The 24348-nt window shown below is 40.2% G+C and overlaps 1 pseudogene; it reads right to left on the reverse strand.

Annotated features, from left to right (window-relative positions):
- Positions 1-788: 788 nt before the first annotated feature.
- Positions 789-24348, reverse strand: part of LOC130076416 (trichohyalin-like) — a 36001-nt pseudogene continuing 12441 nt past the window's right edge.

The raw sequence follows: 24348 nt of genomic DNA on the forward strand, positions 1-24348 counted from the left end.
GGTGTGAAGAAAATTCTGCCCGCGGTGTAATCATCCAGTTCTCTTTGCGTATACACAGAGCAGCAGTACGGGCGGCAGCCAAAAACTCCGCTTATCTACGGGAAAATGGTCTGCGTTTTAGAGAGGATCTTTGCAAGGCCGACAGAGATGGTAGAATGAAGTTGTGGCCGTTAGTCGACGAGGCACGGAAAGCAGGAAAGGTTGCCTACTTTGTAGCTGGTCGGGCCTTCGTGGAGAAAAAAGAGATCTTTCCGCCAAGCTGAGTTTTCTCAACTTTGAGATAAGGTGTTCTGGTTACATGCTTGTTAAAAAATAAATAAATTTGTTTTTCATCGCCACTTGTTTTTTTCCTAGCTATTGTTCATATTTTGTCCGGTTATACCTACGAAACTACAGTTGATGTGGCACTTTTTGTTCTCATCAAAATATTGTTCAAGTGAATTCCATTTTTATTTTGAGGTCTTTAACTTTAATTTCACTCAATGCAAAGAATCGAAATAGCCTTACCTTGTGTCAAATAGTAAACTGAGCAACAGGAGAACTGGATATTAATTATAAAAACGCTTGCACGCTCTTGCCGTATCTACGGACTGACCGCTTGTTCTTTAGGAGTGGGTAGATGTTTCTCCCTGCCTTCTCGGCTGTTTCGATGACTTGATTGGCGTATTTCTGGAACTGGGTTTCCTCCTCAACAATGAGAGCGGTGTTCTTTGCCACAAAGTCTTTCAGTTCTTTTTTCGCACAACGATTTGTGGTCTAATAACGTAAGACACGAACATGGAGGCCTTTCACTCTGTCGGTCTGGTATACTGCTTGGTTTCTGCTTTCTCAATGGCCTCCTTTCGTATCTGGGCCTGGTATTTCTCTTCTTCTATGTTGAGACGTTTCTTCTCCTCTTCTTCGATCGCCTTCAGCTTGCTGTGGACGCCAGCAGCGTAGGCGCCGGTGCCGTACTTTTGCAATCAGGCGTAGACAACGTAAACCATCCCGTGAGTTTCTTCTCTAAGAAATGTAATTCTGCCAAGCGAAAGTACTCCACTATCAAGCAAGAGACTTTGGCTTTAGTCCTGGCTATTCAACACTTCGAAGTGTATTTAGGCTCTACGGTACATCCAGTTAAGGTCTATACTGACCATGAGCCACTCAAATTCCTCAGTCGCATGTACAATTCAAATCGTAGGTTAATGCGCTGGAGTCTATTGCTTCAACCTTTTAACCTCCAAATTGTGCATATCCGGGGAATAGACAATATTATCGCAGATGCGTTGTCTAGGGTGGATGCTTAATAGTATTAAAAAAAAAATTTACTTGGAAAAAAACAAAAACGTTTTGTTTATTGTGAAAATGAACTTGCATGTGTCCTTATTTACTGAATATGGTCTATACATTTAGGTTATAGTTAATAATAATAAAACAACACTATATGTATATATATATATATATATAGATTGTTTTGGGATTTATTTTAATTTATTGGGCTTGCTAACCTAATGTAAGTCTGTAGCAATATTAGGTATTGCGTCGCGCATAGTTGCGATTTGCCTGTGACTTAACCATATACGCCAAAATAATACATTCCTGTGTAATTCTAACTTCTTTTCGCATGGAGATACGCCTTGAACGAGGTAGTGATTATTTATAGCTGGAACTCTATTGTCTGGGTTGGCTCAAACATTGAGCTGAAACACAGAATTCGTGAGTAAAAATGAGTGTTCTCATGTTCCAGGTATGGCGACAGGTCACCATTTCGGGGTGGGGGTATTACGTCCCCCAGCTCTGGTGTTTGTTCCTATACATGTGTTTGAGCGCAATGTCTCTTCCCCAATTACAGATGAGCCACACCTGAGCGAAGCCTACTTGCGCTATAAAAGGCTCCTGGGACCATTCTACATTTCAAATGTACAATTCTGTATCCGTAGTTTCAATTATTAAAACCATATTCTTGATTGATCCTGAAGTGCTCATTTACAAGTCAATGAAATGAATATCTCATAGCTACAAAGCTTTACAAGTTGTTACTATATCAGTAACGTAAATTTTATAAACACGAGAAAAATTAATGTTCACGGCCGGAACATTGAGATTTCTTGGAGTTTATAAAAAGGGATAACTTTGTTGAGAAGTTGGTAAGTTAATCTTACGGCTGTTTGCTGGACAAACCGATTGTTTGATAAACTAAATTAATTCCCTTAAAGTTGTCTCATATAATCGATCTGTAATGAGACCATTGATATATGAATGAGGAATTATAATTCGTTATGATTTACCATTCATATATACAATCGATCCATTTTCAATTTCGATAATTTAACTGTAATATGCAATATATTAATCATATTCATGATTAATTATTAAAATTCCCTATGCATAATTTGAGCTAATTAAGGCACATCTCGATGTGGCTACAAGGGAGCTAAGAACAAGAGGAACAGGTGAGCACACTCAGACAAGGAACAGGTGACCACACTCAGGTAAACGAGGACTCAAACAAGGGAGCAGAGAACATGAGGAACAGGTGACAACACTCAGACAAAAGAGGACTCAACTAGACAAGAGGGTGTGGTACAGGGAAACAAGGAGGCAGGAACAGAGGAGCACATGGCCAACACAAACAAAACCATATGTTAAAGCACAACACAAACATAGAGACATGAAACAAAGACAACACAGACAAAGCTGCCAGAGCAAGACCCTGACAATATTCATAGAAGAAAATATTCTGCGGGCCATTAAAGTTTAGTGAAAATCGTCAAAAACCCTGGCGGTGGCTGGCAACTTTTTTTTAAAAAATGCTGGCGGGGAAAGAGTTAATAAAGAGTTGACTATTTAATGGGATGACCTAACTTTTTCACATGACCGGGGTTATGAATCTATATCATTATATGATGAGAACAATAGTTTGAACTAAATGTCTTGAAAGGGTATAATTTTAAATGCTGTGTTGAAATTATGGATATAAGTGTTTCTTTGTTGTGACTGATGGCTTCCTGTTTCCGGTTTTCTGAGAACGATTTTATTGGTTGTTGATTGTTTTACGTCACTATGACTACGCTAGGACTTGCGATAATATCAAACATGTTTAATATGAAAGACTAGAGAAAGACTGGCATAAATCGGGTCGCCGGCTCCAGATTATCACCTCACAATTAACGATCGAGACGACGGGAGCGCGCCGAGACTCCAGTAAGATTCCTAAAGACTGCCGGTCTTTAGTCTGGGACTGTGAAAATCCTTTGGTGTACGCCCGGCATAAGAAGTACGGAGCCCCGCACAATAAGAGAGCTACAATTGCAGTAACTCCAGTGCGATGCTGTCACTCACAGCTATGGTGTTGGGTTTGACGAGCTCTTTAGAGCGCATGTGCAGCGCCTCCCGCTGTTCAGCCGCTGCTATGACACTTCTGCTGTGACGATTCACTCCGTTCACACTGTCCTGCATGCGCTGCCAATCAGATTTGGACAAAACTAGGTCTGCTTCGTATTTCTCTATCTCCCAACTCACAACTGTATGCATTAGACAACAAATTTCCAAGTTATTATAAAAGCCATTCCTGATAAGCTGGAGTCGATGGTTGCGGTCAACACCTCTCATATTGCCGGATTGAGAGAAAAGCTTAACGCCGTGTGTGATGATGTGAATGAGGTGAAGACCAAAGTTTCCCAAGTCGAGTCATCACTGTTGAAAGAGAACAATCGGATCGGCGCATTGGAGTCACGCATCACTGAATTGGAGCGGTATTCCAGACGTTGGAATTTGAAATTACACTGCCTGTCAGATAATATCGATGAAAAAAATGTAAGGAGAGAAGTGGTTGGCATTTGTCAGAAATTACTGCCAGAGCACGCTGACCATCTTCCGGATGTGATCGACACAGTGCATCGTGTTGGTGTGAAGAAAATTCTGCCCGCGGTGTAATCATCCAGTTCTCTTTGCGTATACACAGAGCAGCAGTACGGGCGGCAGCCAAAAACTCCGCTTATCTACGGGAAAATGGTCTGCGTTTTAGAGAGGATCTTTGCAAGGCCGACAGAGATGGTAGAATGAAGTTGTGGCCGTTAGTCGACGAGGCACGGAAAGCAGGAAAGGTTGCCTACTTTGTAGCTGGTCGGGCCTTCGTGGAGAAAAAAGAGATCTTTCCGCCAAGCTGAGTTCTCTCAACTTTGAGATAAGGTGTTCTGTTTACATGCTTGTTAAAAAATAAATTAATTTGTTTTTCATCGCCACTTGTTTTTTTCCTAGCTATTGTTCATATTTTGTCCGGTTATACCTACGAAACTACAGTTGATGTGGCACTTTTTGTTCTCATCAAAATATTGTTCAAGTGAATTCAATTTTTATTTTGAGGTCTTTAACTTTAATTTCACTCAATGCAAAGAATCGAAATAGCCTTACCTTGTGTCAAATAGTAAACTGAGCAACAGGAGAACTGGATATTAATTATAAAAACGCTTGCACGCTCTTGCCGTATCTACGGACTGACCGCTTGTTCTTTAGGAGTGGGTAGATGTTTCTCCCTGCCTTCTCGGCTGTTTCGATGACTTGATTGGCGTATTTCTGGAACTGGGTTTCCTCCTCAACAATGAGAGCGGTGTTCTTTGCCACAAAGTCTTTCAGTTCTTTTTTCGCACGACGATTTGTGGTCTAATAACGTAAGACACGAACATGGAGGCCTTTCACTCTGTCGGTCTGGTATACTGCTTGGTTTCTGCTTTCTCAATGGCCTCCTTTCGTATCTGGGCCTGGTATTTCTCTTCTTCTATGTCGAGACGTTTCTTCTCCTCTTCTTCGATCGCCTTCAGCTTGCTGTGGACGCCAGCAGCGTAGGCGCCGGTGCCGTACTTTTGCAATCAGGCGTAGACAACGTAAACCATCCCGTGAGTTTCTTCTCTAAGAAATGTAATTCTGCCAAGCGAAAGTACTCCACTATCAAGCAAGAGACTTTGGCTTTAGTCCTGGCTATTCAACACTTCGAAGTGTATTTAGGCTCTACGGTACATCCAGTTAAGGTCTATACTGACCATGAGCCACTCAAATTCCTCAGTCGCATGTACAATTCAAATCGTAGGTTAATGCGCTGGAGTCTATTGCTTCAACCTTTTAACCTCCAAATTGTGCATATCCGGGGAATAGACAATATTATCGCAGATGCGTTGTCTAGGGTGGATGCTTAATAGTATTAAAAAAAAAATTTACTTGGAAAAAAACAAAAACGTTTTGTTTATTGTGAAAATGAACTTGCATGTGTCCTTATTTACTGAATATGGTCTATACATTTAGGTTATAGTTAATAATAATAAAACAACACTATATGTATATATATATATATATATATAGATTGTTTTGGGATTTATTTTAATTTATTGGGCTTGCTAACCTAATGTAAGTCTGTAGCAATATTAGGTATTGCGTCGCGCATAGTTGCGATTTGCCTGTGACTTAACCATATACGCCAAAATAATACATTCCTGTGTAATTCTAACTTCTTTTCGCATGGAGATACGCCTTGAACGAGGTAGTGATTATTTATAGCTGGAACTCTATTGTCTGGGTTGGCTCAAACATTGAGCTGAAACACAGAATTCGTGAGTAAAAATGAGTGTTCTCATGTTCCAGGTATGGCGACAGGTCACCATTTCGGGGTGGGGGTATTACGTCCCCCAGCTCTGGTGTTTGTTCCTATACATGTGTTTGAGCGCAATGTCTCTTCCCCAATTACAGATGAGCCACACCTGAGCGAAGCCTACTTGCGCTATAAAAGGCTCCTGGGACCATTCTACATTTCAAATGTACAATTCTGTATCCGTAGTTTCAATTATTAAAACCATATTCTTGATTGATCCTGAAGTGCTCATTTACAAGTCAATGAAATGAATATCTCATAGCTACAAAGCTTTACAAGTTGTTACTATATCAGTAACGTAAATTTTATAAACACGAGAAAAATTAATGTTCACGGCCGGAACATTGAGATTTCTTGGAGTTTATAAAAAGGGATAACTTTGTTGAGAAGTTGGTAAGTTAATCTTACGGCTGTTTGCTGGACAAACCGATTGTTTGATAAACTAAATTAATTCCCTTAAAGTTGTCTCATATAATCGATCTGTAATGAGACCATTGATATATGAATGAGGAATTATAATTCGTTATGATTTACCATTCATATATACAATCGATCCATTTTCAATTTCGATAATTTAACTGTAATATGCAATATATTAATCATATTCATGATTAATTATTAAAATTCCCTATGCATAATTTGAGCTAATTAAGGCACATCTCGATGTGGCTACAAGGGAGCTAAGAACAAGAGGAACAGGTGAGCACACTCAGACAAGGAACAGGTGACCACACTCAGGTAAACGAGGACTCAAACAAGGGAGCAGAGAACATGAGGAACAGGTGACAACACTCAGACAAAAGAGGACTCAACTAGACAAGAGGGTGTGGTACAGGGAAACAAGGAGGTAGGAACAGAGGAGCACATGGCCAACACAAACAAAACCATATGTTAAAGCACAACACAAACATAGAGACATGAAACAAAGACAACACAGACAAAGCTGCCAGAGCAAGACCCTGACAATATTCATAGAAGAAAATATTCTGCGGGCCATTAAAGTTTAGTGAAAATCGTCAAAAACCCTGGCGGTGGCTGGCAACTTTTTTTTTAAAAATGCTGGCGGGGAAAGAGTTAATAAAGAGTTGACTATTTAATGGGATGACCTAACTTTTTCACATGACCGGGGTTATGAATCTATATCATTATATGATGAGAACAATAGTTTGAACTAAATGTCTTGAAAGGGTATAATTTTAAATGCTGTGTTGAAATTATGGATATAAGTGTTTCTTTGTTGTGACTGATGGCTTCCTGTTTCCGGTTTTCTGAGAACGATTTTATTGGTTGTTGATTGTTTTACGTCACTATGACTACGCTAGGACTTGCGATAATATCAAACATGTTTAATATGAAAGACTAGAGAAAGACTGGCATAAATCGGGTCGCCGGCTCCAGATTATCACCTCACAATTAACGATCGAGACGACGGGAGCGCGCCGAGACTCCAGTAAGATTCCTAAAGACTGCCGGTCTTTAGTCTGGGACTGTGAAAATCCTTTGGTGTACGCCCGGCATAAGAAGTACGGAGCCCCGCACAATAAGAGAGCTACAATTGCAGTAACTCCAGTGCGATGCTGTCACTCACAGCTATGGTGTTGGGTTTGACGAGCTCTTTAGAGCGCATGTGCAGCGCCTCCCGCTGTTCAGCCGCTGCTATGACACTTCTGCTGTGACGATTCACTCCGTTCACACTGTCCTGCATGCGCTGCCAATCAGATTTGGACAAAACTAGGTCTGCTTCGTATTTCTCTATCTCCCAACTCACAACTGTATGCATTAGACAACAAATTTCCAAGTTATTATAAAAGCCATTCCTGATAAGCTGGAGTCGATGGTTGCGGTCAACACCTCTCATATTGCCGGATTGAGAGAAAAGCTTAACGCCGTGTGTGATGATGTGAATGAGGTGAAGACCAAAGTTTCCCAAGTCGAGTCATCACTGTTGAAAGAGAACAATCGGATCGGCGCATTGGAGTCACGCATCACTGAATTGGAGCGGTATTCCAGACGTTGGAATTTGAAATTACACTGCCTGTCAGATAATATCGATGAAAAAAATGTAAGGAGAGAAGTGGTTGGCATTTGTCAGAAATTACTGCCAGAGCACGCTGACCATCTTCCGGATGTGATCGACACAGTGCATCGTGTTGGTGTGAAGAAAATTCTGCCCGCGGTGTAATCATCCAGTTCTCTTCGCGTATACACAGAGCAGCAGTACGGGCGGCAGCCAAAAACTCCGCTTATCTACGGGAAAATGGTCTGCGTTTTAGAGAGGATCTTTGCAAGGCCGACAGAGATGGTAGAATTAAGTTGTGGCCGTTAGTCGACGAGGCACGGAAAGCAGGAAAGGTTGCCTACTTTGTAGCTGGTCGGGCCTTCGTGGAGAAAAAAGAGATCTTTCCGCCAAGCTGAGTTTTCTCAACTTTGAGATAAGGTGTTCTGTTTACATGCTTGTTAAAAAATAAATTAATTTGTTTTTCATCGCCACTTGTTTTTTTCCTAGCTATTGTTCATATTTTGTCCGGTTATACCTACGAAACTACAGTTGATGTGGCACTTTTTGTTCTCATCAAAATATTGTTCAAGTGAATTCCATTTTTATTTTGAGGTCTTTAACTTTAATTTCACTCAATGCAAAGAATCGAAATAGCCTTACCTTGTGTCAAATAGTAAACTGAGCAACAGGAGAACTGGATATTAATTATAAAAACGCTTGCACGCTCTTGCCGTATCTACGGACTGACCGCTTGTTCTTTAGGAGTGGGTAGATGTTTCTCCCTGCCTTCTCGGCTGTTTCGATGACTTGATTGGCGTATTTCTGGAACTGGGTTTCCTCCTCAACAATGAGAGCGGTGTTCTTTGCCACAAAGTCTTTCTGTTATTTTTTCGCACGACAATTTGTGGTCTAATAACGTAAGACACGAACATGGAGGCCTTTCACTCTGTCGGTCTGGTATACTGCTTGGTTTCTGCTTTCTCAATGGCCTCCTTTCGTATCTGGGCCTGGTATTTCTCTTCTTCTATGTCGAGACGTTTCTTCTCCTCTTCTTCGATCGCCTTCAACTTGCTGTGGACGCCAGCAGCGTAGGCGCCGGTGCCGTACTTTTGCAATCAGGCGTAGACAACGTAAACCATCCCGTGAGTTTCTTCTCTAAGAAATGTAATTCTGCCAAGCGAAAGTACTCCACTATCAAGCAAGAGACTTTGGCTTTAGTCCTGGCTATTCAACACTTCGAAAGTGTATTTAGGTTCTACGGTACATCCAGTTAAGGTCTATACTGACCATTAGTGTTGTTTTTGGCTGCCTGTTTTAATTTTAGTTTTAGTCTAGTCTTTGTGTCAAGCTGTCATTTTAGTTTTTATTAGTTTTAGTCACATTCATACTCTTTTTAGTCTAGTCTAGTTTTAGTCGACGAAAACTGATGACATTTTAGTCTAGTTTTAGTCGAAGAAAAACATAGTCTAGTTTTAGTCAATGAAAATTGTATTTTTTTCAATACTCTTTTTAGTATTCTATTTAACCCAGTCAGTCAATATAGCCTATACGTAGGCCTATCTATTGTATAGACGAAACCAAAATTTTCTTTTAGCCAAACCCATTTCAAACAATCTTATCTTCTGTTATCTTATTATATTATTGTTTCCTTATAGACTCAAGAATACATCCATTCCAGACACGGAAAATGCTCTGATTTGAATGTACAACATATTTATTTTACCAGCCAAACATGTTAGAAGTAGCCTACACACATGATGAAATGAAAGTTTTTCCAAATGTAATTTCTTCTTTTTCTCCCAAAGACGAATCCCTTTCTCTGTGTCAGACTTAACTTTGTTTGTTGTCGTTTATGCTAATGCCTGTTTCACACATAGGCAACTCCGTATTTTTTCCCGCACCCATGTAGAGCCTATATGGTTAGAGCGCTCACACGCACGCGGATGCGGTCCGTCAATGCGCTCCAGGAGCGTGCGTGCATAACAGCAGAGCAGAGATCTACACACAGTAGGCTATCTACCTCAACAACGCGACATAATGGATGTTGGCTAAAAATATTGATTTGAAATAAAAAATAGAGAATGAATGTTGTGATTGTGGTACAGCCGTAGATCAGTTGCGCACTGCAAACGGAGCACATGTGAAAGCAAAATAGCTCGTGCAGCTCCTGCATACACACCGCAACACGCACCGCATACGCACTACACACGGAGTAGCCTATGTGTCAAACACTCGCGCAGCTGCATCTTCTAAATAATGCCGCGAGTGGGGCTTGAGGATGTGAAGTCGCCTGCGTCTGCGATCTCATGCAGCCCCTGAAGTGACACACGAAACAGAAATGCTGCATAATAATAATGCAAGTAAACGAGACGAAATAACGTTAAATAACATTTCGTCTCGTCTCGTTTTGGTCAACGAAAATGAAGAGACATTTTAGCATAGTTTTTATTTTGTAAACCACATTTAGTCTCGTTTTTATTCGTCAACGATATTGCATTATACATTTAGTTATAGTCATCGTCACATGACCAGCATTTACGTTGCGTCTCGTCTCGTTTTCGTCACGTGATAAAGGTTCGTTGACGACGAAATTTAGTCATAATTTTCGTTGACGAAAGCAACACGACTGACCATGAGCCACTCAAATTCCTCAGTCGCATGTACAATTCAAATCGTAGGTTAATGCGCTGATTGCTTCAACCTTTTAACCTCCAAATTGTGCATGTCCGGGGAATAGACAATATTATCGCAGATGCGTTGTCTAGGGTGGATGCTTAATAGTATTTTTTTTTTAAAAGCTGGAAGCACTTTCTTTCATTTGTTGTATGTATGTGTATTGGAGTGCTTTTCCTTCTTCTTTAGCTTTTTGAGCTTGAAGTTTTTGCTTCTCCATGAAGATTTGATCTGCTTCCTTCTTTGCATTCAGCATCTCCAGAGCTTTCTGTTTTTCTTCCTCTGCCTTTCGTTCCAGCTCTTGCCTCTGATATAGAGTTGAGAAAAATGTTTATTTCAATAAATGCATTTCAAATTCTATATATAAACCGTGTGATGCTCATAAACCCAGCATCACTGCGGTAAAATTAAGCAATAAGCCCCGCGAAGCCATGTTTTACAGTGGAACAGCTGAGGGACGTTGTTAGGCATGACGCGGAGCGGAGATTTAAAAATGTTTACATGTCGTTAGCCTCATAGCTATTATGCTATGAGACTAACGATGTGTAAAAACATTAGGAATAGGTAATTTACCCTGGATTCTCTGTGTGCAGAGATAGATTTCAACATGGCTTCATGTTTTTCTTCTTTCTCGCGCTGCACTCGGGCCCGTCTGGCCTCACGTTCAGCGACTGCTTTTGCGATGATATCTTCCTCATTGCTGATTTTTTCCTGCTTCTGCACGGCTAACTGCTGTATAACAGTCTCTCTATGTCTTTGACGCTCTCTAAGGCAAAAATAAAGACAAATACAAGCCCAGTTCTGAGACAGTGGAAAGAATTATACTTTCTCCAGGCTTCCCACTCAGTGAACTTCCATTAATTCAATAACCTTCCCAGTTAGATGTGATTCATGAATGAGCAAGTTGTAAGAATGTGGATGTCAAATGGTATGTCAATGTTCCCAAAATACCTTTCACAGACAAATTAAAGATTGGAACTGGTTTGCAAGCACGTTTGAATTTGAAACAAACACTTAGAGCAGTTTCTAGTTGATTAAATACACCCGAATAACTAAGTTAGCAAAACTCAAATAATTTGAGGTAATCAGTTACATCAAATTGTTTAAGTTAAGAAATTGAATGTGTAAGTAAGCAGAGCTTGCAGATTTTTGTTTTGTAATAATATATTTTAATTGCTTTTAACTTGAAATATTTGAGTAAGATAATTCATACACAACTTAAAATTCTCATGTAATCTCAACTTCAATATTTTTAGTAGTGGAAACTTGGCTGGATTTAACCAGCTAATTCAATAAGTGCTACCTATAGTATCAGCATATCATAGCCCTTGCGGAATGAGTACATCAACTTAAAACATTTAACACACACTGTTCTCAAACCAAACTCGTCACCGGCCATGATGGTAACTCCCCAAAAAACCCAACATAACAGAAACTCTTCTAAACTAGCATAACAAAACATTAAACACTACTAAATCTCCCACTTAACATTAATCTGGCACAAAAACCATTATATGACACTTAATTTTAGCATTTACTCTCCCTTTTGAGTGTCATTGCAAAGCATGCTGGGAAATAAAAATCCCAGCCCAGTTTCAGTTAAATTTAAGTTTGTCAAAATTAAAAGAAACAAGTTCATAGAACTCAAAACAACGAAACAATTCAACTTACTTAAAATGTGTCAGTTTTGTGAACTCAAAAGAAAAAATAAATGTTAAAATATTCATAAAATTGTAAGTATCGTATGTTAATTTGATGGAACTAATTTGTATAATGTGAGTTGGCCCTACTCAAAACAATGGATTATTTTGAGTGTTAGGGTTTACAGTGTTAGGAAGCTAAAAATAAAAATATTAGATGAGAAACTTTAACCTTGAACTTAGAAATGTTGCCTTGGCAACTAATTGAAATAACATTTCACTTTGTAAGTTGAAGTACTAAAATTACTAAAACTGAAGTAAATATAAAATAAAACTCAAAAGAAATAAAATAAAAAAAAACAGGGGGAAAAATGACAAAAGCACACAATTCTGAAAATAATAATAAAAGGTCATTCAAAACATTGCTAAATACTGTATACTATAAATACTAAAATATCACTGGAAGCCCATGATCTCTAGAGATTCACAGTTTTAAAGTAACAAAAATGCCTAAAATGCACCCAAAGTTATTTTATCTGTTGTCTAAGCATTTAATATATAAATGTTAGCATGGGTTGGAAGTGTTTAACATAATTAATCAGCATGCTGTGTTTTTGATGCGTGTTAGCCCTCATAAATGTGCAAAAATGCTCCTGAAAATAAAGTTAATTTCTGACACCAATGAGTGTGATTACAGTTTTTCTCGATTGCTTAAACACTATAACCAGGCTTTTGAACTAAAATTTCAAAACCATAATGCCATTTATCAAAAAGCACACCCATTTCACTGAACTATGAACACTATTCCCTGTTTTGACACATTAGTCAGATTTGTTGAACTATTACAGCAAAACTCTACACACAAATCCCTTCATTTCTCATTGCCTACACCACGTGGTCATTTAGAAAGCACTAGTGTCACAGGTCGGGGGGGCCAAGCCAGACTGCGCCCACCCCTCAAAACCCAGGACCACCTCGAGGAGCGTACCAGAGACCAGACAGACAAGAAGATTTTCTAAAAACGAAAGTCTTTATTGAATAAAAGCAAGAATTAAAAGTCTTAATGCGGGCTTCGTCTCTCTTTCCAGGGAGGAGGAGACCGAGGGGTGTACTGCGAGGGCCCGGATTACTGGCAGCCACAGAGGAGGAGGGAGCCGAACGCCCGTCTGGCATCCAGGTAAGTAACGTGGTAAGAAGGCTCTTTTCGGCGTAATACAGGCGGACAACGGTCCGGGCAGACCAGGGCCAGGACCATGGGCCAGGAGGGGACTCTCTCCACAGGACAGGTGGGTAGCAGGTAAGTTTTTCCCAAGCGTCAGCTATTCGGCAGGTGATCGGCACAGGGGGCGATGGAGTCCAGGAGGAGGACTCGCTGCCAGTCAGGTAGGTAGTCGGGTAGGCAGGTCTCCTCCGTGTAGGGTGCTCTCCCCCGTGGCGTCACTGAGCAGCAGGTGTGAGGTCCCCCGAGTGCCTCTCCGCCCTTGACGGCTCCAGCCAGAGACAAGGGTACCCTGTATAATCCAGGACAGAGACAAGTGTGCAGGTTCAATTCTATTTCGGTGAAGTATGGACTTACGGCTGGAGCGGGTGGTTCGGGACAAGCAGCGCTGCTGGGGTGTGTCTCCTCTGAACAGGCAGCACACAAGAAGGCCGAGGCAGAAGAATCTTCTATTTAAATAGGCGAAGCCTTTGATACAAGAACAAACATGATCCTTTCGTATAATGGGGAATCAGGCTTACGGCTGGGCTGGGTGGTTCCCACGGCGACACGAAGGCTGGGGTGTGTCTTTCCTCCGAACAGGCAGCACACAGGAAGGCGGTGGCAGAGGAACGTTCTATTTAGATAGACAGGACAAGTTAAACAGGACAATCACACTCCTCTCCCATATCACAGGACCTGGTGGCCGAAGTGGAACATACACATCCAACCTGAGGGCTTCGTTCCGCAAACACTGGCGAGAATGTGAACTGGAGAACACTGGCGGTTAAATAAACATGTACATCCACACACTGCAACTTCACGTCAAGTCCAATACTGTGTGACACTTCAATTCAGGCACCGCAATCCACTCTCAAATCTTAGTGCAATAAGGCCAGCCCTCACCCAATGTTCAATCCCTCCACTGTTGCGCTGATTCAACACTCAGAAGCTGATGAGATGCAGAGGATTTCGCACCGCATGGAACACAGCGTCTTCAACACTCAGAAGAAGATATCAGGGTTTCAAAGATGAATCAGTCCACACTCTTAGTGGTAATTATATTTGTGGTCAATACACTTCACAATTCCTTATCCAATTCAGTGCAAGACATGCATTCACACGGATCCGGTGTTTCATTACTTATCTTTCTCCCTCGAGTGATGGCATTCTCCAATCTTGACTCAATCTCCACAATTCACTCACTTCACATCCAATTCACGTTCCAGCTTGCACTCCCTCAATCACCGTTGCACCCCTTTCCAGTCAGCTCCTCACAGCCGCTCCACAGATCCCAGCAAACCCAAGCCACTGCCAAAGGAATCGATTGCTCCCAGGGGAGTACCACACTCGAATGCCTTTTCCTTTTCCTTTTAACTACTTCTTTTGGTCGTGTTTCCCAATCACAAATCCCCACAGCAAACACCCGCACCTGGTCCTGCTTAGCTAATCAGCTGCCGCTGTCATGGCAACTGACAACAAGCAAACCAGCACGGTGTGCCGGTGAAATCGTCCCGGGGGGAAACACACTCCTAGCGGAAATTAGTTCCGCTAGATTTGTCACCTTGTGACACTAGCATTCAAAATTGTTCACTCAAGTCAGCACAGCTTCAGCTCAGTTAGCACACAATTACCCAGGTGAAAACACTAAGAGTCAAAATTGAACACACATCAGTCAGATCCTTCAATACAGATAAAAGGTTATACAATCTTTTATAAAAGATAAAAATCAGTTTACTGAGTTTTGGAACAATGGGTCCACAGATAAATTAAGCAATAGGTCGAGGAGGGAGAGGAAGAGGAGGAGGAGGAGCAGGAAAAGGAGGAGGAGGAGGAGGAAGAGGAGGAGGAAGAGGAGGAGCAGGAAAAGGAGGAGGAAGAGGAGGAGGAGAAGGAGGAGGAGGAAGGGCAAGGGCAAGAAGACAAGCAGTCTCGGATGAAATTCAAGCCACTTTAGTTGGCCATGTCCTTGTCCATGGTATGACTATGAGGGAGGCTGGGTAATGAGTACAGCCAAATTTGAGTCGCTTCACCGTCGCCTCCATCATCAGAACCTTCAGGGAGGTGTGGTGGCAAACAAATTTCTATCACTGAATAAGAGACAAACAATTCCAATTGTCTTTGATGAGGTTTATGTTCTTGTAAGAAAAGGCCAGCAGTCGTACAGTCACACAGAGTGGCTGCAGAGTGTGACAATGAAGGGAGGGCATCCTTTCTCCTTTATAGTCTTACTGTAACTCACAGAATGTTATCTTTCTAGGCCAATGATGGTATTTTATCCATATGTGGAACATTCTTAGACTTGTTCATCATATTGTATCCTTGAGTGGAGGCATGTACCAACACTCTTTACCATTCCAATACAATTCCATATTTGAATAAGGTTTGTGTGTGCTCTTTTACTGTCATATGATGCTCACACACATCTTACGTAAGAGTAGGAGAGAGTAAAAAAAAGATGTGGGGGGGGGGGGGGGAACCACAAGCAACATGAATTACCAGTTTTGGAAATGTTGTTTTGAATTTATAGCACCAGTGTGTAAGACTATGTTGTAGTGTGTGTATTTTTGAGGGCTTGTGTGTCCTGTCTGAGGGCAAAGTTTGGTTTTTCAGCAAGAGTGAATGGTTTTGAGTGTAGAGCTTCATTTTGACCTGAAAATAGGATGTTTGGGGAATTGGGTGAGACGTTATGGATTTGTGTTTACTGTTTTGAGAATACGAGGCATAGTTTCAAGAAATGTGTTTAAGCAATCGAGAAAAACTGTAATATCCACCACAGGACGCATTTCCATTGTCTTATGTACAATACCTAAATGTACAATACCTAAATGTTTCCTCCTGTTTTTCTCTCCTCATTCTCGTCACTTTTTCGCTCTGGCTGGCGATCTGCTTTCTCTTCTCCTCCTCTTCCTCTTGCCTCCGAGCCTCCGCTGCTTTTGTCAGCTCTCTGTTGGTCAAATGGTCCTGATGGAAGACAGAAGAAGGGATTTCAAAACCGCATCTGATTCGATCTGCTTTTACAGTGTGAATGTTGTCCAACAACCGGCTTACACGAAAAGCATTCATTCTTTTTCTCTTCACTTCTCGATTCTGGCGCTCTTTGATGGCCTGTTCCCTCAGATGAAGATCTCGGAGTTGCTTCATCTCTTCAGCCTCCCTTCTCCTCTCCTGCTCCTTCTTCATGTCATGCTCCTTAACCCTAATAAAGGAGGAAACGTCAGACACATTGACACATTAAGGTGATTCCCAGCTAACAGGGAATGTTCTCAGAACTTTAGATACGGTTCTCTCAAAGTTACGAACAAACGTTCTTCTAGTAACATTATGTTTGTTCAAAGTTATCTGGTCTTTAATCATGTTCTCAAAACATTAACACAAAACAGAACTTATACATAATTCGTGGAGTGGTTTTTTTTACAGAAAAAGTAACAACATTAACATAACACTACTTTCCATTAAACTAACTAAGTAATACAATTAGTTAATTTTAACGTAACACAATATTGTAATGTATTACTTTTAAAAGTAACTTTCCCCAACACTTTTCAAAAGTAACATTCCCAGTGTTTGAAGAATAAAAACATTTTAAAGGTGCTGTTTTTTTTTATTATTTTATAATGTTTCCTGGGTTGCCCTTATAATGTTAGTATGTTTTTTAGATCAAAAATAATCATAATTTAGAAATAAATGGCATTTTTCCTAGCCTGCTTTTAGCCTCTGATTTGAACACTCTGTTTGAAGGGGCGTGTCTGCTGTGGGATTCAGTGTAACCGCGGCCACTGCTGTGATTGGCTGACATGCTTGCATATGAAATAGCTACGCATTACATGTGAAACTCTCTCGAATACTTTTACTACTGCTATTATACATTTTTACTATAACAGCTATCGAGATTAACGAATCGTGAGATGTTTTTAAAGTATTTAGATCTATTCCCATCACATAAAATGTTGCCGTGATGAGCATTGAGCAGATGACAGTGTGTTGATCGCGAGAATGAAGATATTATCATTGCAAAGCAGTTTCTGCACTCTCTCTAATGCTTTCACCAATGCAAACACGATGATGTAAATACAGTAAGAGCTTCGTTGTGCAGTAACGTGCGTCATTGATTTCATAACGAGTTTGGCAAGTGTCCAGATAAACTCGCGCTGTGTGGAAAGATTGTTCTTTGATCGCTTTCTGTATATAATTTGTTCACAATTTAAATACGAATATTTTCATCCTACTAAGGACTAAGGTTCGGTATTTATGGAAAGGTCCACCGGAGGAAAATAGGGGAGGGTCGTGTCTTTTTATTCTTTGTTGAGGGGAGGGTCATTCAATTTTTTTTAGTCTAGGGGGGAGGGTCACCCAACTTTTCTATTCATGTAAACAGCAAAATTTCAAAGTGGCTTGTTTGGTGCATATTTTTTTCCATGTATCTCCATGTAGCTCTCTCAGTCTCGGCCCCCCGTCGCTATCAGATTGGTCTGACCCAACAAAAATCCAGTTTGGCGCTGTCTGACAGTGCGCGCTCAGAAAAATTGCATCATGTCAGAACTGAACGCCAATGAAATGTTTACCCGGCAAAGCTTTAAAGCACGAGCAAATAATGAACTTTTGTGATTGCGAATAACAAGGTCAGTATCCTGTGAGTGCTACTCTACCGCTGCATTAACATGTGATGTGAATGTACGTCAAGTTTTACAGTATTGGGACTGAGGCGCCAGAACTGCAGCTGATGTGCGCTGTAGCACGATACTATTCTAGTTTTCATTCTTATTGTTTCCACAACAATGTTTAGTGAGTAAATCTACTGAAATTGCCACCATAACAGTGGATATGTGTAACACGTAGGGCTACCACATTTTTAAATTACTATTAGTATTATTTGAAGTTAACATAATAAAATACGTAGACCTACACCAAAAAACTAGTTGAGGATAAAATTATTTCAAATTGGGCAATTCCAGCGTTATGGAAGTGACATTTGCAGTCAAAACCTGAAATATAAATTATCAGAAAATGCATTTAATACTGAAACGTCTGTTTATATAGGCCTATCCATATTCCCTTAATAAAGGAGTCAAGACATTAGACAAATATCAGTCGACACATGTGTTTTATATTTAATATGAGCGAAATACACATGTGACGTGACACAAAAAACCTTTAACTTTTAGATGGCAAAATATTTTTTTTAGTAATTCTACGAATTACTGCGCAAAACAAAAGTAGGCTAATACCATAGACTGTAATACTAACCGGATGAAGAAGGGTCGGCCTCCACAGAACATAAAATATTCATTTTATTTTATCTTTCGTGTTAGCATTTTAACTTTTAAACAGAACATTTAAAAACGAAAGAAAGCGGATTGCTCTCTGCTTAGTCATCCGTGAAATCTGCATTTCTCTCTGGCGCGTTCACTACTGCGAAGATCGCGAGTCAGCATCGTCAACTTCATCTTTCCAGCCGACACACTGGCTGAAAACACTTTATTAATAAACAATTAAAATGTCTCCTTGCTATATTTTACATATTCATAATCATTACTTTTACCGGTTCTTTGTGGCAGCTTTTAGATAGGCTACTTACAACATGAACGCGTCACCGCATCAGCACCGAAAACATGATTTTTTTTTCTTTCAAATCTAAAATCAAAAATCGTGATACGAACCGAATTGTAGGTTTGCTTTATCGATCGTTAAGCCTTAGTAAGATGAGAAAGCAGGAGTTTAGTCGTTTGTCGTGGTTGTAAAAAAACAATGGCTATCTGAACATCTTTGCCAAGCGCAAACCGGCTACGTAATCAATACATTAGCGGGGAGGGTCATGCCTTTTTTCACAATCATTTTGGAGGGTCATAGAAACATTTATTACTGGCTAAGGGAGGGTCAAGTCTTTTTTGACTACAGATCTCAAATTTCCGCCGGTGGCCCCTTAAATAAAAAACGAACAGTCCCTAAAAGAAATGATGTGAAGTTGATATTTTAGTCACTGGCTTGACTTACTGATGCATAAACAGTATTGAACGATTTTGAGAGAAAGATTACCTGTCTGAACTTGAACAATTACACATCAGAAAGTGTTGCTTGGTAGCTCGATCCGAGGCCAGCTCTGTATTGGCCCAAGTTGAGGAAACAGTCGGTGAAATGTTTGGAAATTTCCAGAGAAAATAAAATTAACCCATTGTTTCTTCAGAGGCTCAGATGAAGGAACTAAAAAATACTTTTGTGTTCATGTGTACATCCAAACACTGAGCAACTGCCATGCTTCGGTTTTTCAGGGGTGTTTTTAAAAAACGAGATTTAACTAAGAAGGAGAAAACAATGGTGTTTGAGACTCACTGTATGTCATGTCCATGTACTGAACTCTTGTTATTTAACTATGCTAACATAAATTCAATTTCACATTCTAGGGCACCTTTAAATGTTGTTGACACTTTGAACGTTTAGGGAACATTCAGAAATAACATTTACACTCACCGGCCACTTTATTAGGTACACCTGTCCAACTGCTCGTTAACACTTAATTTCTAAGCAGCCAATCATATGGCGGCAACTCAGTGCATTTAGGCATGTAGACATGGTCAAGACAATCTCCTGCAGTTCAAACCGAGCATCAGTATGGGGAAGAAAGTTGATTTGAGTGACTTTGAACGTGGCATGATTGTTGGTGCCAGAAGGGCTGGTCTGAGTATTTCAGAAACTGCTAATCTACTGGGATTTTCACGCACAACCATCTCTAGGGTTTACAGAGAATGGTCCGAAAAAGAAAAAACATCCAGTGAGCGGCAGTTCTGTGGGCGGAAATGCCTTGTTGATGCCAGAGGTCAGAGGAGAATGGCCAGACTGGTTCGAGCTGATAGAAGGGCAACAGTGACTGAAATAACCACTCGTTACAACCGAGGTATGCAGCAAAGCATTTGTGAAGCCACAACACGCACAACCTTGAGGCGGATGGGCTACAACAGCAGAAGACCCCACCGGGTACCACTCATCTCCACTACAAATAGGAAAAAGAGGCTACAATTTGCAAGAGCTCACCAAAATTGAACAGTTGAAGACTGGAAAAATGTTGCCTGGTCTGATGAGTCTCGATTTCTGTTGAGACATTCAGATGTTAGAGTCAGAATTTGGCGTAAACAGAATGAGAACATGGAACCATCATGCCTTGTTACCACTGTGCAGGCTGGTGGTGGTGGTGTAATGGTGTGGGGGATGTTTTCTTGGCACACTTTAGGCCCCTTAGTGCCAATTGGGCATCGTTTAAATGCCACGGCCTACCTGAGCATTGTTTCTGACCATGTCCATCCCTTTATGGCCACCATGTACCCATCCTCTGATGGCTACTTCCACCATGTCACAAAGCTCTAATCATTTCAAATTGGTTTCTTGAACATGACAATGAGTTCACTGTACTAAAATGGCCTCCACAGTCACCAGATCTCAACCCAATAGAGCATCTTTGGGATGTGGTGGAACGGGAGATTCGCATCATGGATGTGCAGCCGACAAATCTGCGGCAACTGTGTGATGCCATCATGTCAATATGGACCAAACTCCCTGAGGAATGCTTCCAGCACCTTGTTGAATCTATGTCACGAAGAATTGAGGCAGTTCTGAAGGCAAAAGGGGGTCCAACCCGTTACTAGCATGGGGTACCTAATAAAGTGGCCGGTGAGTGTATATCTTAATTGGAACGTTATCAAAAAGTCCTTAGAGCATATTTGTGTTAGCTGTGTATGCACTGAAGCATAAATGCACTTTAATTTCTCCTTACTGTAGTTTCAAGCACTCAGAAATGGCCAGTTGGTCTCGTTTTCTCTGCAGTGCTTTCTGTCGCTCCTGCTGGACCGCCTGCTCTTCTCTGAAAGCCATTCGGGCCAAGATCTCTCTGTCCACGGCTCTGCTGGCGTTCTGCCTCATGCGCTTGAGCTCGATCTGAGCCTCTCTTTCCTTCAGGACCTCCGCCAGCCTCAGAGCGCTCTAGAACAACAAGAGGATCGTTTCTACTAACATTTCACCACAGAAAAACACTTGTGGTCTAATAACGTAAGACACACACATGGAGGCCTTTGACTCTGTCCGTCTGGTGGTACTGCTGGGTTTTAGTTTCCTCAATTATCTCCTTTCGTATCTGGGCCTGATATCTTGCTGCTTCCAAGTCGATACGTTTCTTCTCCTCCTCTTCCATCGCCTCTCGAATTGTTTTCGCCTCCAGTTTTTTCCGTCGTTCTCACTGTAAGGACAAAATCAGATTTGTTTGTTGTACTTTGTTACTGTAAACATCAAGTCTCATATTATAACCCTCAGAGACCCAGGTATTCTTTTATTTATTTATTTTTAATGAAGAAAAACTAAAATATCACATCAAGATGACATTCAAATTACAATTTAACATTATACCAAATTGTAACAAACTTAGTATTATAATAGGGGCACAGACACAAAAAGAAAATTAGACAGCGAGAAGTCTAAATAAGGCTATATAAAAACAATAAAAGTGTCTGACAATGTTTCTATAGACAGACGTCTTTACTTTAATAATCATAATAATTTATAATTTAAATAAATTATTCTTATTTCTTAATAAAGACTCATAAAAAGGCCTATTTTCTTCCTTAAAAGTGATTAGGTCATTAAAAAGCATGATGTTTACGCATATATAGTTTTAGGAAGTACGGAGCCCCGCACAATAAGAGAGCTACAAATGCAGTAACTCCAGTGCGATGCTGTCACTCACAGCTATGGTGTTGGGCCAGTGTTTGACGAGCTCTTTAGAGCGCATGTGCAGCGCCTCCCGCTGTTCAGCCGCTGCTATTACACTTCTGCTGTGACGATTCACTCCGTTCACACGGTCCTGGACGCGCTGCCATTCAGATCTGGACAACACTAGGTCTGCTTCGGGTTTTTCCATCTCCCAACTCACAACTGTATGCATTAGACAACAAATTTCCAAGTTATTATAAAAGCCATTCTAACCGAAAGGGTGACATTTCTGTCCCCAGGTCATTATATGTATAAAATTGCATGAAAATTAACTCTAAAATACATTTTATTATTAAGCAAAATGTCCTGCACACTAAGCTAACTACAAATTTAAAATGTATAATTAAAAACATAAATAAAAACTACATAGAACACTAAAAAATAGCATTTTCTGCATGTCCCCACTCTCTATCTCTAAACTTTACCATGAAATATAATGATTAAAATCTATCAGAAATCAGATTTTTTTTGCATTGTTGTTTGACTTTATATCCAATCTATGTTTTTAAATATTTGATCTAATATTTTAGATAAAATACATATTTTAGTCGTGTCCCCGGGTTTTCACTCAGTCCTGTTTTAAACCGAAATTTAAAAAGCAAACATAAGTTCACAATAAAACGAAATAAAGCCACAACACAACAGAAATAAGCCACAACACAACAGAAATAAGCCACAACACAACACAACAGAAATAAGCCACAACACAACAGAAATAAGCCACAACACAACAGAAATAAGCCACAACACAACAGAAATAAGCCACAACACAACACAACAGAAATAAGCCACAACACAACAGAAATAAGCCACAACACAACAGAAATAAGCCACAACACAACAGAAATAAGCCACAACACAACACAACAGAAATAAGCCACAACACAACACAACAGAAATAAGCCACAACACAACAGAAATAAGCCACAACACAACAGAAATAAGCCACAACACAACACAACAGAAATAAGCCACAACACAACAGAAATAAATGAGTTTCGGTAACAGGACTGAGAAAACATGCGTCCATCTTTTGCTTAGAAACCTTGTAAAAATTAAATAAAGTTGCCAGAGATTGAACAACAATACACATTTTGAATAGTTAAATATGCATAGTATTAGATTCAGTGTTGAAAAATATAAAAAATAAAGTTTCATTTTGAAAAGTTACAATAAGCAAATGGTACATTCATGTAATGGTTACACAGATATTTTGTTGTGCAGTATTTTCTTTAAATACCTTGTATCCTTGTCTTATGTACAATACCTAAATGTACAATACCTAAATGTACAATACCTAAATGTACAATACCTAAATGTACAATACCTAAATGTACAATACCTAAATGTTTCCTCCTGTTTTTCTCTCCTCATTCTCGTCACTTTTTCGCTCTGGCTGGCGATCTGCTTTCTCTTCTCCTCCTCTTCCTCTTGCCTCCGAGCCTCCGCTGCTTTTGTCAGCTCTCTGTTGGTCAAATGGTCCTGATGGAAGACAGAAGAAGGGATTTCAAAACCGCATCTGATTCGATCTGCTTTTACAGTGTGAATGTTGTCCAACAACCGGCTTACACGAAAAGCATTCATTCTTTTTCTCTTCACTTCTCGATTCTGGCGCTCTTTGATGGCCTGTTCCCTCAGATGAAGATCTCGGAGTTGCTTCATCTCTTCAGCCTCCCTTCTCCTCTCCTGCTCCTTCTTCATGTCATGCTCCTTAACCCTAATAAAGGAGGAAACGTCAGACACATTGACACATTAAGGTGATTCCCAGCTAACAGGGAATGTTCTCAGAACTTTAGATACGGTTCTCTCAAAGTTACGAACAAACGTTCTTCTAGTAACATTATGTTTGTTCAAAGTTATCTGGTCTTTAATCATGTTCTCAAAACATTAACACAGAACAGAACTTATACATAATTCGTGGAGTGGTTTTTTTTACAGAAAAAGTAACAACATTAACATAACACTACTTTCCATTAAACTAACTGAGTAATACAATTAGTTAATTTTAACGTAACACAATATTGTAATGTATTACTTTTAAAAGTAACTTTCCCCAACACTGTTCAAAAGTAACATTCCCAGTGTTTGAAGAATAAAAACATTTTAAAGGTGCCCAAGAATGTTTTTTTTTATTATTTTATAATGTTTCCTGGGTTGCCCTTATAATGTTAGTATGTTTTTTAGATCAAAAATAATCATAATTTAGAAATAAATGGCATTTTTCCTAGCCTGCTTTTAGCCTCTGATTTGAACACTCTGTTTGAAGGGGCGTGTCTGCTGTGGGATTCAGTGTAACCGCGGCCACTGCTGTGATTGGCTGACATGCTTGCATATGAAATAGCTACGCATTACATGTGAAACTCTCTCGAATACTTTTACTACTGCTATTATACGTTTTTACTATAACAGCTATCGAGATTAACGAATCGTGAGATGTTTTTAAAGTATTTAGATCTATTCCCAT

Source organism: Rhinichthys klamathensis, unplaced genomic scaffold (genome assembly GCF_029890125.1).
Source record: "Rhinichthys klamathensis goyatoka isolate OS25496 unplaced genomic scaffold, OSU_Roscu_1.1 h1tg000647l_1, whole genome shotgun sequence".
NCBI lineage: Eukaryota > Metazoa > Chordata > Actinopteri > Cypriniformes > Leuciscidae > Rhinichthys > Rhinichthys klamathensis.